The sequence below is a fragment of the Mastigoproctus giganteus genome, chromosome 7 (assembly GCF_048544385.1).
Source record: "Mastigoproctus giganteus isolate SK-2022 chromosome 7, ASM4854438v1, whole genome shotgun sequence".
In the NCBI taxonomy this organism is placed as follows: Eukaryota; Metazoa; Arthropoda; class Arachnida; order Uropygi; family Thelyphonidae; genus Mastigoproctus; species Mastigoproctus giganteus.
The window spans coordinates 25869072-25882113 of record NC_143581.1 but is presented as its reverse complement, the minus strand read 5'-3'; the positions used below and the strand labels follow the sequence as shown (position 1 = coordinate 25882113).

General features: G+C 35.9%; 1 pseudogene; it reads left to right on the top strand.

The window, feature by feature from the left end:
* Positions 1-6029: 6029 nt before the first annotated feature.
* On the top strand, positions 6030-7402 carry LOC150082699 (HEAT repeat-containing protein 3-like; annotated as a pseudogene).
* Positions 7403-13042: the final 5640 nt, after the last annotated feature.

The window sequence follows — 13042 nt, the reverse complement described above, 5'->3', positions numbered from 1 at the left end:
ATTCTTGCTGGGTTTTGGCCCCTTGACCATCACCTAGCTTGCAGCGGATTATGTTATCGAATTAAGCACAACATTCCCACTGAATTTTTCCGCATTACCATAATTTCATAAAGAGTGACGTAAATCAGGAGAAGATTCGCTGTTGGAACAAGCTCCTTAACTTATTGCACAGTAGATGAAATACTTCTACCAATGTATACTAAATAAGTCTCCACTACATACCTTCTAACCGGACACTGTTCTTTAAAAGTAAAACTATTTGAATTCGGAATTGAAAAGTTCGATCTGTGTATCTGCAGTAGAAAGGACGGCGGTCACATATCATGTATTACTATTCTATTTATAAGGGCTTCCGTTTGACATTTTATCACTCTGAATTTTATCTTTTGTCTTTGGAAACGAAACTAATTTCTTTGATTACCAAAACAACTTTCAAGAGTTCAAACTTTTGCAAATCATTTCTTCATAAAATGGAAATCCTTGCAGTCTCCATCTGGAACTTTTAAAGTGTGGCTCAAACCCCTTCTGTCCCTCACCACATAGTCATCTTTGTTTGGATGTAGTGATTGTTGTTTGGTCGTCTTTGTTTAGATGTTGTGGTTTCTGTATTGTTTTTTGCGCATCAGCGCCTAAAACCATGCAACAACCACAACAGTGCCGGCGTAAGTTTAGTGCGAACTCAACGAACTATTACCCATGAAAGAACATGGGGGAGGGGCTACCGGGAAGAAACAACTGAATAACACAACAACAGACACGTACACACATCGCACAAATGTAGCACTAGACTCATTTCTGACCATTTTATAGTTTTGTATAGTCACATTGTACTGCAGCGGATTCGAACTAATGTTCAAGAGGAGTTGCCTAACATACGTCACAACGCATGTCCAAGATTTTATAGCTGTGCCCTCTGGTTCTTGTCTCACTACCCTCGCCAGTAACACAGTGAATTTAATCACTCTCCTCCCCACACCAGGTAGAAAAGACCCGAGTTTGAATCTCGTCAATGAGAAACTTTCGTGATTTTTTTTCTACAACGTGATTCAGTTATTCGATCTGAGGCGACGGAAAATCGACCTCAGAATACACACAATTTACAGACACAATATACTGACACCTCACAGACTTCACAAGTTTCTTTTGGAGCTTAACACCCACACGAAGGCTTGTGTCATTCCCCCGCGAGAATGTTTCCCTCGTTCATTTTACTGATCCCCTCAGGGCATTCACTTCATTCAGACACCTCCCCTGAGGTATCGAATTGCTAAGCTCTGCAGTCCACCTTTCCTAAGACGGTCCTTATATGCTTTCACCAATCTAGTTGCCATGCTCTGCATATTCTGCAGACGTTTTATATCTTTCTTTAGATGCAGACTTAGCGAAATAATCTGAGGTTGGACAATCGTCTTATACAGAGGGATAATTACCTCTTCTGTACATGCAAAATTCTAATAAATCAGGCAGATTACCAAGTGCCCCTCTCGCCGCCTTATGGCACTGCATGATCTTTTTAAATCATATTCGCCAAGTCTTTCTCTTCCTGAACATCCTTTAATTGCTTCCTCCAATCTAAAAATACGTCTGCATTTCTGCTCCCCAAGTGCAATATTTTGCATTTTACAGACCATACATGAAATCGGTCCAAATCCTTTTTAAGTAGTATAACCTGGTTGTGATCGTTAACCACTCTCCCAACGCTTAAGACTTCAACAGACGTTGACAGTTTCGTATTCCCTCAACAATATCATTTCAGATACAAAAAAAAACAAACAAAACGATGTTTCATGAATATGTTTTTTAGAATAGTGCCTCCGAAGTCGAATATTTGATATAATAGGCATCATGGCATGCAAATTCCAAATATCCAATAGAAATCGATCTACCACCTTATAGAGCCAAACATTATGCAGCTTGTTCCGGCCTATAAAAACACGAGTTACGAGAACATCACTTTGGACAATTTGAAGCCGGGCAGTCGCAGATGATAGCACATTGGTTTTATATGTCACGCAGTGTCGTTTCGGTACTATGGAAGCAGTTTCGCAAGATAGAAACCATTACAAGAAGAGCTGGCTAAGGTCGCCTGAAGGCTACGTCAACCAGAACAGACCGTTATTTTGCTCTAACAGCAAGACGAAACTCTAAGATGTCCTGTCATCAAATGTCTCTTGAGGTTGCTGTGGCCACAGGTGAAAACAGTTCCAACCGGACTATTTTAAGAAGGCTAGATCAAGTGGACTCTACGCAAAGGAGCCATTGGTTTGTATCCCATTAACGCCAAATCGCTGCTACAGAGCTCATCGAAACTGGTGCCATTAATATGTGACTTGAAGCCCTGACAAATGAGGTATAGTTCTGTTCTCTGACGAGTCCCGTTTTATCCTACAAACAGATTCCTGACATTATTTCATCTAGAAACAACGAGGAATGTGGTACAGTCCCTCCAACGTCAGACAAAGGGACACTTATGGCGGAGGCGATGTTCTCGTGTGGGGTGGAATAATGATCAACGGCCGCACCCCTCTTCACTTTTTGATAGGGGTGCCGTAACTACTCACAGGTACCGAGACCAGATCGTCGAATCCTATGTGCGGCTTTTTAGGGGTGCGTTTGGCTTAGATTTTCTTTTCATACACGACAATTCCACTGCTCATAGAGCTGAAGTTGTGGAGGAATATCTGGAAACTGAAGATATTCAATCATTAGAATGAAATTCGATCGAGCATGTGTGGGATGCCCTTGGGCGTCGCTTTGCACGCCAACAGCCAACTCCTCGGCCATTGGTGAGCTAGAGTCTGTGCTGGTGGAAGAATGGAATTTTGGCAACAGAATCTTATAGTCACCCTTATATCGATCATGATTCATCGCTGTCATATCTGTTTGCCCATTGGAGGGGAGCATACGCCGTACTTATGTCATGCGGTTATATTTTCGAGCATCTTATATTGGCTTCTGTAACGTCACTTTTTTGGTAATTCTTATACAACCCCTATAAATGTCCCTTATACCTGTCCGAAGTTTCTCACTGTTCCTCATTTCATGGTTATTCTATGGTACACTACCACCATGACAAATTTTGTATCGCTTCATTGCAAGCTGCAAGAATTACAACATGTTTTCTGCGTGTTCTGTTACTTTTGTCGAGTAGTGTACTTCTTGAGTAGCATAAAGGGTGTTTTTTCCTTGACATACATTATTCGATAATCGAATAATTTTGGTATTTGCGCCAAAGTAACTAAAACCATGAGGCATCATTGAATTGTGTCTGGAAATTGCGTTAATGAATTCTATGGCCAGTTTGTTCTGTTGATTGAGAAAATCTAATTTCCAGTAGAGAAATCCGTGCACCCCACTTAGAGGCCGAGAAGCTGGGCCTTGATGTCAAAAAGGAGCATAAAAACTGCTCCCACCTAGATAAGATTTGAACCCTATCTTTTCTTCACAGTGGAGGACAACGTGATCGTAACCGCTGTCCTATTAGCGAGGACCACAAGGAGGACCACTCAAGGTCTTTGGGTGTACCTGGGAAGACGGCCCCTGTGGGTAGCACATTTTGTAGAATCGCCGTTCTTCTCCTCACCGGTTAGAAAAAACCTCAGCTGGAAAACCAGTAGATAACGGAAGGAATTTTTATGGGCCTTTTTCACAACGTGGCTGAGTTAGTCAGTCTCAGGCATGGGTAGAATGCTTTTTTTCTCCCGGAAACTGGGGTTTTTTTGTCCAGTAAACAGAAAATCGGCCACAGAACACACTCAGTTTACAAATATATTATATAATGCGCATGGCCTTAGTTGCTGATGCGCCTGAAACTGTATAATAACAACAACAACGATGGGCAGACATTTAACCACAGAAAATCTCAAGTTTTAATTCCTCTGGCTAGCCGACACCTTCAGCTAAGATTGTCTAACTACTTCCTGGCTTGGCCATGCGAATTTTTTTCGAGGTATAGAGGGCCAGGAACGTTTAAACAATGGAATTGTGATACTATTCCGGGTTACAATCCTTCATCAGTGCTAATAAACTTTTGTATTCCTGAATTTAAATAGAAAGTGGCATTGGTTCCATTATGTCTCAGTAGATGGCAGTACTAGTGCACATTTGACACCGTTAGCAATTTTTGGCATGGTATATAAAGTTTTGACTGCAAATGAGGTCTTAATGCGTCTATTTTGTCTTATACAGATGGAGGAAATATTTATCTATGAAATTAATAACTGCACATAACCAATACGCTAAAATAAAATATAATTAAAATCAAATAATATCTCTGATAATATCTATAAATTGTCCAAAAGTAATTGCTGAATATTTGGATATATTTTTTCTGTATTACAATGTTGTCACACAGTACCGTTATTTCAAAATAATTATTATAATTTATTAAAATAAATTATAAAATTATAGCCGGCAATAAATATTTTTATGAACAAAAATACAGTATTTATAGATTACAAAGTATTGATTTCACTGAACAAGTTTATTGATCAGATCGAATTCGACATCCTTAAAAATTGTAAACGAAACCAATCGTTTTTACATTCACCGTAGAATCTTCCCTCCATTGAGCACCAAACAGAATTATTTTATAAATTATATCTCAATAATAATTGTTGAATGTTAAACTTCTAACATCTTATACGAAGAGTGCAATCCCAAAACTTGAGTGCATTATTCTTGAGTGGAAACTCAACTCCATAACGAAAGAATAAATTGTCACTTGAGTTAAACCTGAAAGAAATATTAAAAAAAAAAAAAGGTTGGTTATCTGGCTTCGAAAACAGATGTGCAAAATTAATCTTTGGTTATTTCGCGTATAATTTAAAGCCAACATCAGTCACATATATCTTTTATGAAGAATGTACATAATACTTACAGTTATGGAACTATATGGATTATTAACTCGAGAAGGAACTGTATTGATAGAAATACCACGAAGAGGATCTTTTTTCTTCTGTAATGACAATGAAATAAATGATATTTCAAACGCAACCTGTCTTTAGGAAACATGGCCAATATATTTTGGAAAAATATAAATGTTTTATGTTGTTTACTTCTGATTGATTGGGACAGAAAGGTAGAATGTTGCATGGGAACATTCTACCTTTCATTTGCCTGTAGTCCATTCTTATATACAGAATTATCCATTTATCGCACAAACAATTTGGTGATTGGTGTTTATCTAAGTAACTATGGCAAACAGGCACATGCCTGATATGGAGTGAAATATTTTTATTGTAACAGCATGGTATATAAGGATCATATAGTGGGAGGTGCGTAATATTGGGTGTTTTGGAACCTTATACAAGGGGTGATCGTTTAATTCGCGGACTAGTGCAAGATCTTATCTTAATTGTCATCATCTGAATCCTCTGTGGATTTCTCCTTCTCGGAATACTCTCCCTTGAACTTTAAATACTTTCGCCACTGTCGAAACCACCCATTAAATGCTTCTTGCAAGGCATTTTTCGACAGACTGCGAAATGCTTCCGTTGTGGCTCTGCAAGCATCGTTGTGTGGGACGCGAAACGCTTGCCCTTCAGAGCTTTCTTCAGACGTGGAAACAGAAAGATATCACATGGGGTTAAGTCCGAGAAATAAGGAGGATGTGGCAGAACCTCGGCACCAATGGCAATGACTACTACCTGCAAAATATGAGGCCTGGTGTTGACGTGATGGAGAAACCACTTCACGCCGGAAAGTTCAGCCACACCGGAATATGGCCGTCCTACCAAGACATTACCATACGCTTCATTCATCTCTTTGTCTCCGATGCATTTAAGCCCCGTCTGACACAATAACAAATCACATATCACTGTTTAATCTATATGTCCAACATGTTACTTGCTTCAAAACGATCGTCAGTGGCACGCGGTTAAAAAATTCTCTTCACGCAACACTAACTCGATCAAGTCCTCTTGATCGAGCTAGTGTTGAACAATTCCTCTTACATGGCTTCCATTATTCGGCGCACATGACGTGACATGTGGTGATGTTTGTAACTGGGTTTTGTAAATTCACATATGATGGGAAAGTGCAAGTATAAGAGAGTGAAATCGAGACGCAGCTGTCCAACTGGCTTAACTAGTGTAAAGGATATCCAAGAACAAATCGAAGAGTTAAATGAAGATGTTAAGGAATTGTTTACAGTTCAGTTATTTATAGAGAAGTTGCAGAGTCCCAGTGCAGATGATAAGGAAAATGCTGCATGCACTATTGCTAACTTCGCTACCCAACTGATGTAGTATCATCACTTCTAGATAACAAGGTTATAAAGATTGCAGGACCGCCCCTTGTTGATCCTAGTTTGGCTATAAAGCATGCCATCAGCGGTGCATTTAGGAATTTGTCCTTGCTTGGAGGACATAAAGTGGCTCAAGGTATGGTGGACCGAGATCTGATGACCCTTCTAGTTTTCCTTTTCGAGCAGTATAACTGCAACTGGTGTCCAGCCAAAGCATCAGAGAGAAAAATGGGTTCACAAGCAGCACAAAATTCATCAGAAGCGAGATTACTGCAACAAATGCGGACACTGGGACTGAGATTTTTATAGAAGCTACATATTTATTATGGGATATGTGTGAAAGTAGTAGTACTGCAGTGGATATTTTTAATCACCACAAGCTTCTTACTGTTCTCCTGCGATGCTTAAATGTAGATATTTATGGAGGTTGTTGTTGCCGTCTGTCAGTGTCTACACATTGTGTCAGAAAATAATACTAAAGCTGCCTCTTTACTTCCCAAAAGTGGTACCTTACAAACTATTCAGACCCTAATGGATTTACAAGGACACGACCCTTCTGTTGTTCTCTTGAGAACACTGGTAGCAGGAATAATTATGAATGTGCAACGCGATAAAATACCTTCTTGTTCTCATGTGATGGTAACTTCAGTAACAAAAGTGATTAAGGAAACACAAATCACTCTAGTTATAGCTGACCTTGAGAACTTTAAAAAGCTACTTAAGGTGGAACCTGTAAATCATATTTTTGAAAAGGTAAAGAATGCTCAACTGCTAAACAAGTGACATTAGAGATACTGACAAATATTTGTTGCAGTGAAGATGACACAGATGGTTGGGAAGATAACAATGAGGGCAATGATGAAATATCAATGGATAGGGACGATACTGAGAATGGAACAAGCATAAAGTGTCCTCTTACTGTACCCTGTGAGATATATGGAGCTTTGGTCAGCTATTCACTTATGGAAAAAGTTCTTGGTCCTATTGCTGTTCTACCTGAAAATATTTCTGAAGTATTAGAAGGTCATGAGCAAGGAAAATATGTAATGAAGGTTTCATACGGTGAGGTACCGAGCATTACTCTGTATCCATAATTTAATCGAAGTCTTAGATTTGGAAGATTTAGGTGGACCTGAAAAACTTTACAAACTCTAAATCAACTTATTTATAATCTTATTTATTTACAAAAAAGTGGTGGATGAGTATAGGAATGCGTCTTCTTGGCCTGGGGGGTGGGTAGTCGTTCGCGCTGCTGGAAGTAAATGCTGCCCTGTTTTATCTTTATAATTTTATTTCATTTTATTTTTAGGTGGCTTTGTATATAGGAGAAGAATCGCACTTTTCCAAGTTCAACCTCAAAAAAAAAAAAGGAAGGATCTGTCGTGGCGTAGTTTAGTGTCTTCTTTTTTTTCCATAACTCTTGGATTACTTTTTTTTTCTGAAGTTTGAACAAAGGCAACTAAGGTCATTGGTGTCAGTGTATTATGTCTATAAAAAAAGTGTGTGGACTTCTATGGTCGTTTTGCCTATTTGCTGGATGAAAACCCGATTTTCTGAGATATAAAATTAAACGATTCTACCCTCACTACTGACCGACTAACCAGGCCCCACGATTTAGGCAAAAGTTTTTCCTATCTAGACGGATCAGATCTTGAGAAATATATTAAATTTTCAAATGCAGAGGCACATAAAACAATTCATAAGAAGTATTGTTCAGTCAAAGGCTATCAAAGGCACATAAAACAATTCATAAGAAGTATTGTTCAGTCAAAGGCTATCAAAGACGATAGTTGTCATTGTTTCTTATTTCAGGGGAAATAAGAAATAATATACACTATGTATATAAAAAAAAATATAATAATAATAATAATACAAGCTAGTTCATTAAGCACGTAATCTAATTCAAAACTTCCTTCTTATACTGAGCCCTCGTGGGGTAGCAGAGTTGGTAGAATTGCGGTTCTTCCCATCCTGACGGGAAAAGACCTCAGTTCGAGTGCCACAGATGACATGAGGAATTTTTATGGGTCTTTTTCACAACGTGGTTGAGTTAGTTGGTCTCAAGCGATGGCAGCGTTTTTCCTCCCGGAAACTCGCGTTCTTCGTTCAGCAAACAGAAAATCAACCACGAATTTACATCAGTATATACGGTGAAATGTGGCTTTAGTCGCTGATGCTCCTAAAACCATATAACAACAACAACAACTTATACTGAGTGTCCTATTTATACCTATTTGAATCCTGATCCAATTTATTGGCCATCTCGATTGCTTGACTAACAAAACAACCTTAATAAAATAAATAAGTGTTCCAGAACATAATTACAACTTACTACAGGGATTCCTATTTTAGATGTCTTCTTTTGAATATAGTCCGAATTTTCCTCTTCCATCTAAGAAAATTATATCATTCTCTTGTAATGAAGCACTTTTTACCAAAAAAAGTATAACTTAATGTGTTGAAAAATCAGTTCTCCTTATGTACTGTTTTATACGTTGCATGTTGGGCGAAAGATTTGTAACCTGTTGATATGTTGGTACTTATACGCTATCGCAGGACCAAATTTCATTTTTATCCAAAGGATTAAGAGATATTGAATTTTGTCTTTGCAATGTTCCAGAAAAAGATTTATTCATTCATATTTTTAATATCAGTGTTTAATGAGCATAAATGTTAATCATTGGTTTCAGAAAACTAAGTGTATAACGTAAGAATTTATACAATACTTCTGCTGCGAAACAGGGAAAAAATATCAGTCGATCCTATTTACCAAAACAAAAAATTATCAATACCTCAAATATTTTTAAAGAAATTATTACAATATACGAGTGTGGTTAGAGGCTGATCTGCAGTTTATTCTTCAGTATATATTTACTATCGCCAAGGAAACTATGAGCCATCACTAGATTTGTGTCTGTAAATTGTATGTATTCTGTGGTGGATTTTCCAGTTTTACTGGATGAAAAACAGAAGTTTCCGTTGGGGAAGACAGCCATGCAGTCGTGGTGTGAAGAAAGTACATAAATTATTGGAAAAGGGCGGTCTACATGATTGTTTATTATTATGTTAATGAATTGATAGACTCCACACTATTATATCACGTGGTATATTAAGTAATTTATTATGAAAATTATACAATTTAAAGGGGTTGAACCGCCTCAATACTAACCACTTAAGCTATTTACGGCTATCTATGTATTTATATTTAAGTTCTATCCCCCCATAAGCCTGAAGACAGGAAACAGTGAGTTCCCAAAACGTAGCCAAAATTTAAGTGTTTGGCATTGAGGTGGTTCAACTCCTTTAAATTGTATTATTTCAATAATAAATTACTTAATCTGCCACGTGATATAATAGTGTAGTGTCTATCAATTCATTAACATAATAAAATCCATGAAATTCCTCCCCTTTTGATGAGATGCGAATCCAGGCCTTTACTGCAAGGTATTGAAGGACATTTGTTAAACACTGGTAACCACAGTATTATATGAATCAGTCCAAAAAGCTTAGACTGTATGCTGAACAAACCGCCCTCTTGCAATGAGCGAAATTATTGATGGGCATAATCGGAGGTTGCAAAGGATTATTTGGATTATAGCAAATCATTTGATTATTTGGATTATAGCAAATCATTTGATTATTTCGATTTCACTCATATCGTTTGAATGATTCATTCTGTCATTCGATTGTAATAAATCATTCGATTATGGCAAATCATTCGATTATGACAAATAATTTGATTATAATAAATCATTCGATTATGGAAAATCATTGGAAAATCATTCGAATGACAATAGAATAACTGTATGCCAACGGATATCCGTTGTCCTAAGTTGCTGTGATCGATCAACGTGTTTTTCTGAGCTGCAGCATCAATGATCTGCTAAGATTTGGAATAAATACATCATGGTACACAGAGAAAGAGAGAGAGAATACCTTGAAAAGTAATGATAGTATGAGCGATTTGTGTGTTTCTTGTGAGAATCTGTCTGGGTCTACCTCGAACCATCCTAGTAGAAAATGAACACTGTAAGATGAGATGTCAGTTTAGTCAGTAGCTACTTTCAACTAATATTTTAATAATTAAGCAACTGTCATAATTAGATTAACGAATCTTACAATAAAGGAACTTGAAGCCGGGAAAGGAATGTAGACAAGGCTTAACTCAAAACCAGTTGGAACAATTCCCTTTTTGAACTGAAATTAAATAATTAGAAGGAATTTTTATTTGTATCTTTTTTTTAAAAAATAATTTTTTTTTGTTAAAGCATAAATAACATTATTAACACGCATCTGATTATTTATTAACTTACCTTCTTCCAGGGTATCGATTTGCCAAAAAATTTATGCTTCACAATGTCCTTACTCTTGAGGCGAAGTTTCTGATCCTTTAAAAATTAAGAAGTTCAATAATTTCTAGGGACACAATTTAAATCGAAAAGATAATAAATAGATTAATAAAATTAATTATTGATTTATTTTCAATTTATTTACACATTCAATTAAATCAGAAGAGTAAATTATTGAAAATATCGAATAGAATTATAAATGAAAAGTATTTACGATTTAATTTAGGATTCGTGTGCTGCAATAAAAGAATAACCAAAAATAAAAAATAATAAATAATAGTAAATAAATAATAAATAAATAAATAATAAATAAATAAATAATAATAATAAATAATAAATAAATAAATAATAATAATAAGTAATAAATAAATAAATAATAAATAATTGTAAATACATAATTATAAATAATAAAAAATAAATAATAATAATAAAATAATAAATAAATGAATTTCAATAATTTCTAGTAGAAAAATTTAAATAGAAAAGTTAATAAATAGATTAATAAAATTAATTATTGATTTATTTCCGATTTACTTTATTTACATCGTAGTGTATTGTAAATACACTGTACACTATTTAAATTGGGTTCATTACTATAATGCTGACAGTGCTGCCATCTTCAGTATATTTGTACAAGTTCTCGTGGTTTAAATTTTAATATTTTGACATACTGTAATTGATTACATAAAATTGTAAAATAATGATAATAATATTGATTACATAATGGACTTAATACGTATATAAAATAAATATTTCTTTTGATTGAGGAATTTTTTATCTTATTTATAAATTCGAGACAGGGAGGAGAAAAAAAAATTAAAGCATTAATGCCTTTTGAATTTTCAATTATCTTTAGAATATTTTTTTAAACAATTTTGTTTAATAAACTGTTCCCGTGAAACTAATGTTTAACTGAATGAATTCATTAAATAGAGAATCATTTAATTGTTTAAATTTAATGTTATACACATAATTGACAATCGAAGGGGGGAAAGTAACGTTTAGTCAAATATTTTAATATTTTATTTCTTGCGAACATTAACAAAAATCAATTTTCGTAATTATCATTCGGTTTCTATTAATTAAACAACAAAATTATTTACTCACCAGTTGTAGCAATTCTTCCAAGAATTGTTTTTTATATTTACCCAGGATTTCGGGAATAACTACCTTTCCATTTTTTATCGTTCCTATATAAAATGCTAAAGCAGAAAATTGTTAAGATTTTCAAATAATTTTCAGTTTATTTTAAATCTGTTAAAAGTAGTTTCACATTTCCATATTTAAAACGACGTGTTCGAAATGAAAGAAAGAGAGAGGGTAATTTATTTATTTAATTTTGTAATTTTTGGAAGATTCTCGAAACCTCTAATAAACCCAGTTGCTCCATCACTTTTAGTACAAATAAATAATAATAATAATAAATAACTAAAAATATTTCTCTGTTCATACAAGGTCAGGGGAGTTCATAAGACATCAAGAATATAAACACATCACAGTATTTAACTGTCACGTGAGCTTGAACTAACCGTGGTTAACTCAAACGTGTGTACCATCATACCCTGGTTTGACCACACTGCATATATTTCAAAGATAGGCTTACCTTTAAAAAGGCCTGTTTTTCTGTCGTTGATGCTTATTTTTTCTTCCACTATTTCTGGGTTCAAGCTGGATTTTCCCATCAAAAGACGATATGCGACCACACCCACTGACCACCAATCAGCTGTATAATCTATTCCACAAAACACATACAATTTTTGTTAATTTGCTTCATCACTGGTAAAAGTTAATGGCAATCACGTAGACCAAACTACATTAGGCTTAAGGATGAAATTAATGAAATTCTCCACTGGTTAAATCTTACCATATTCTTCTCCTCGTAGGATTTCAGGAGCAATGTAGCCTCGCGTGCCTGCAAACCGATGGGAACTGTCTTCATCCTGTGCTCGTTGGAAGAAGAAGAAGAAGAAGAAGAAAACACGATTTCAAATGTATACGGATATGTTCTAGAAGGTGACAGTAGAACAATTGGACTTATTTGGACTTATTCTCTAATGAATGTATACATGTGCCAAAACATTATGATAACCCTATCTCACCATCTCACCAAGTGGATGGATCTCACAGCGCCTAGCAGTGACGACACCGACTCAGCCAGCATATATAGTAATTGCACGTAATAGTGGCTGTCATTTCGTTTGTACAAAGACCGTTCAATGGGGAAAGGGAAGGACTTGCCTGAGTTTGAACGAGAAATGATTTGCAGCACAAGGAAGATGGGCCAGCATCTCAACAATCGTAGGCATTGTCGGCTGTTCGAGGGTCGCTATAGTTGCGGGATTAATCCCAAGAGGAATACACATCCACCTAACGTGCTGGGACAACAAATGGCTCAAGATCCTGCAGTTAACAGCAGATTACACAAGGGCGTACAGAGAAATGTTCC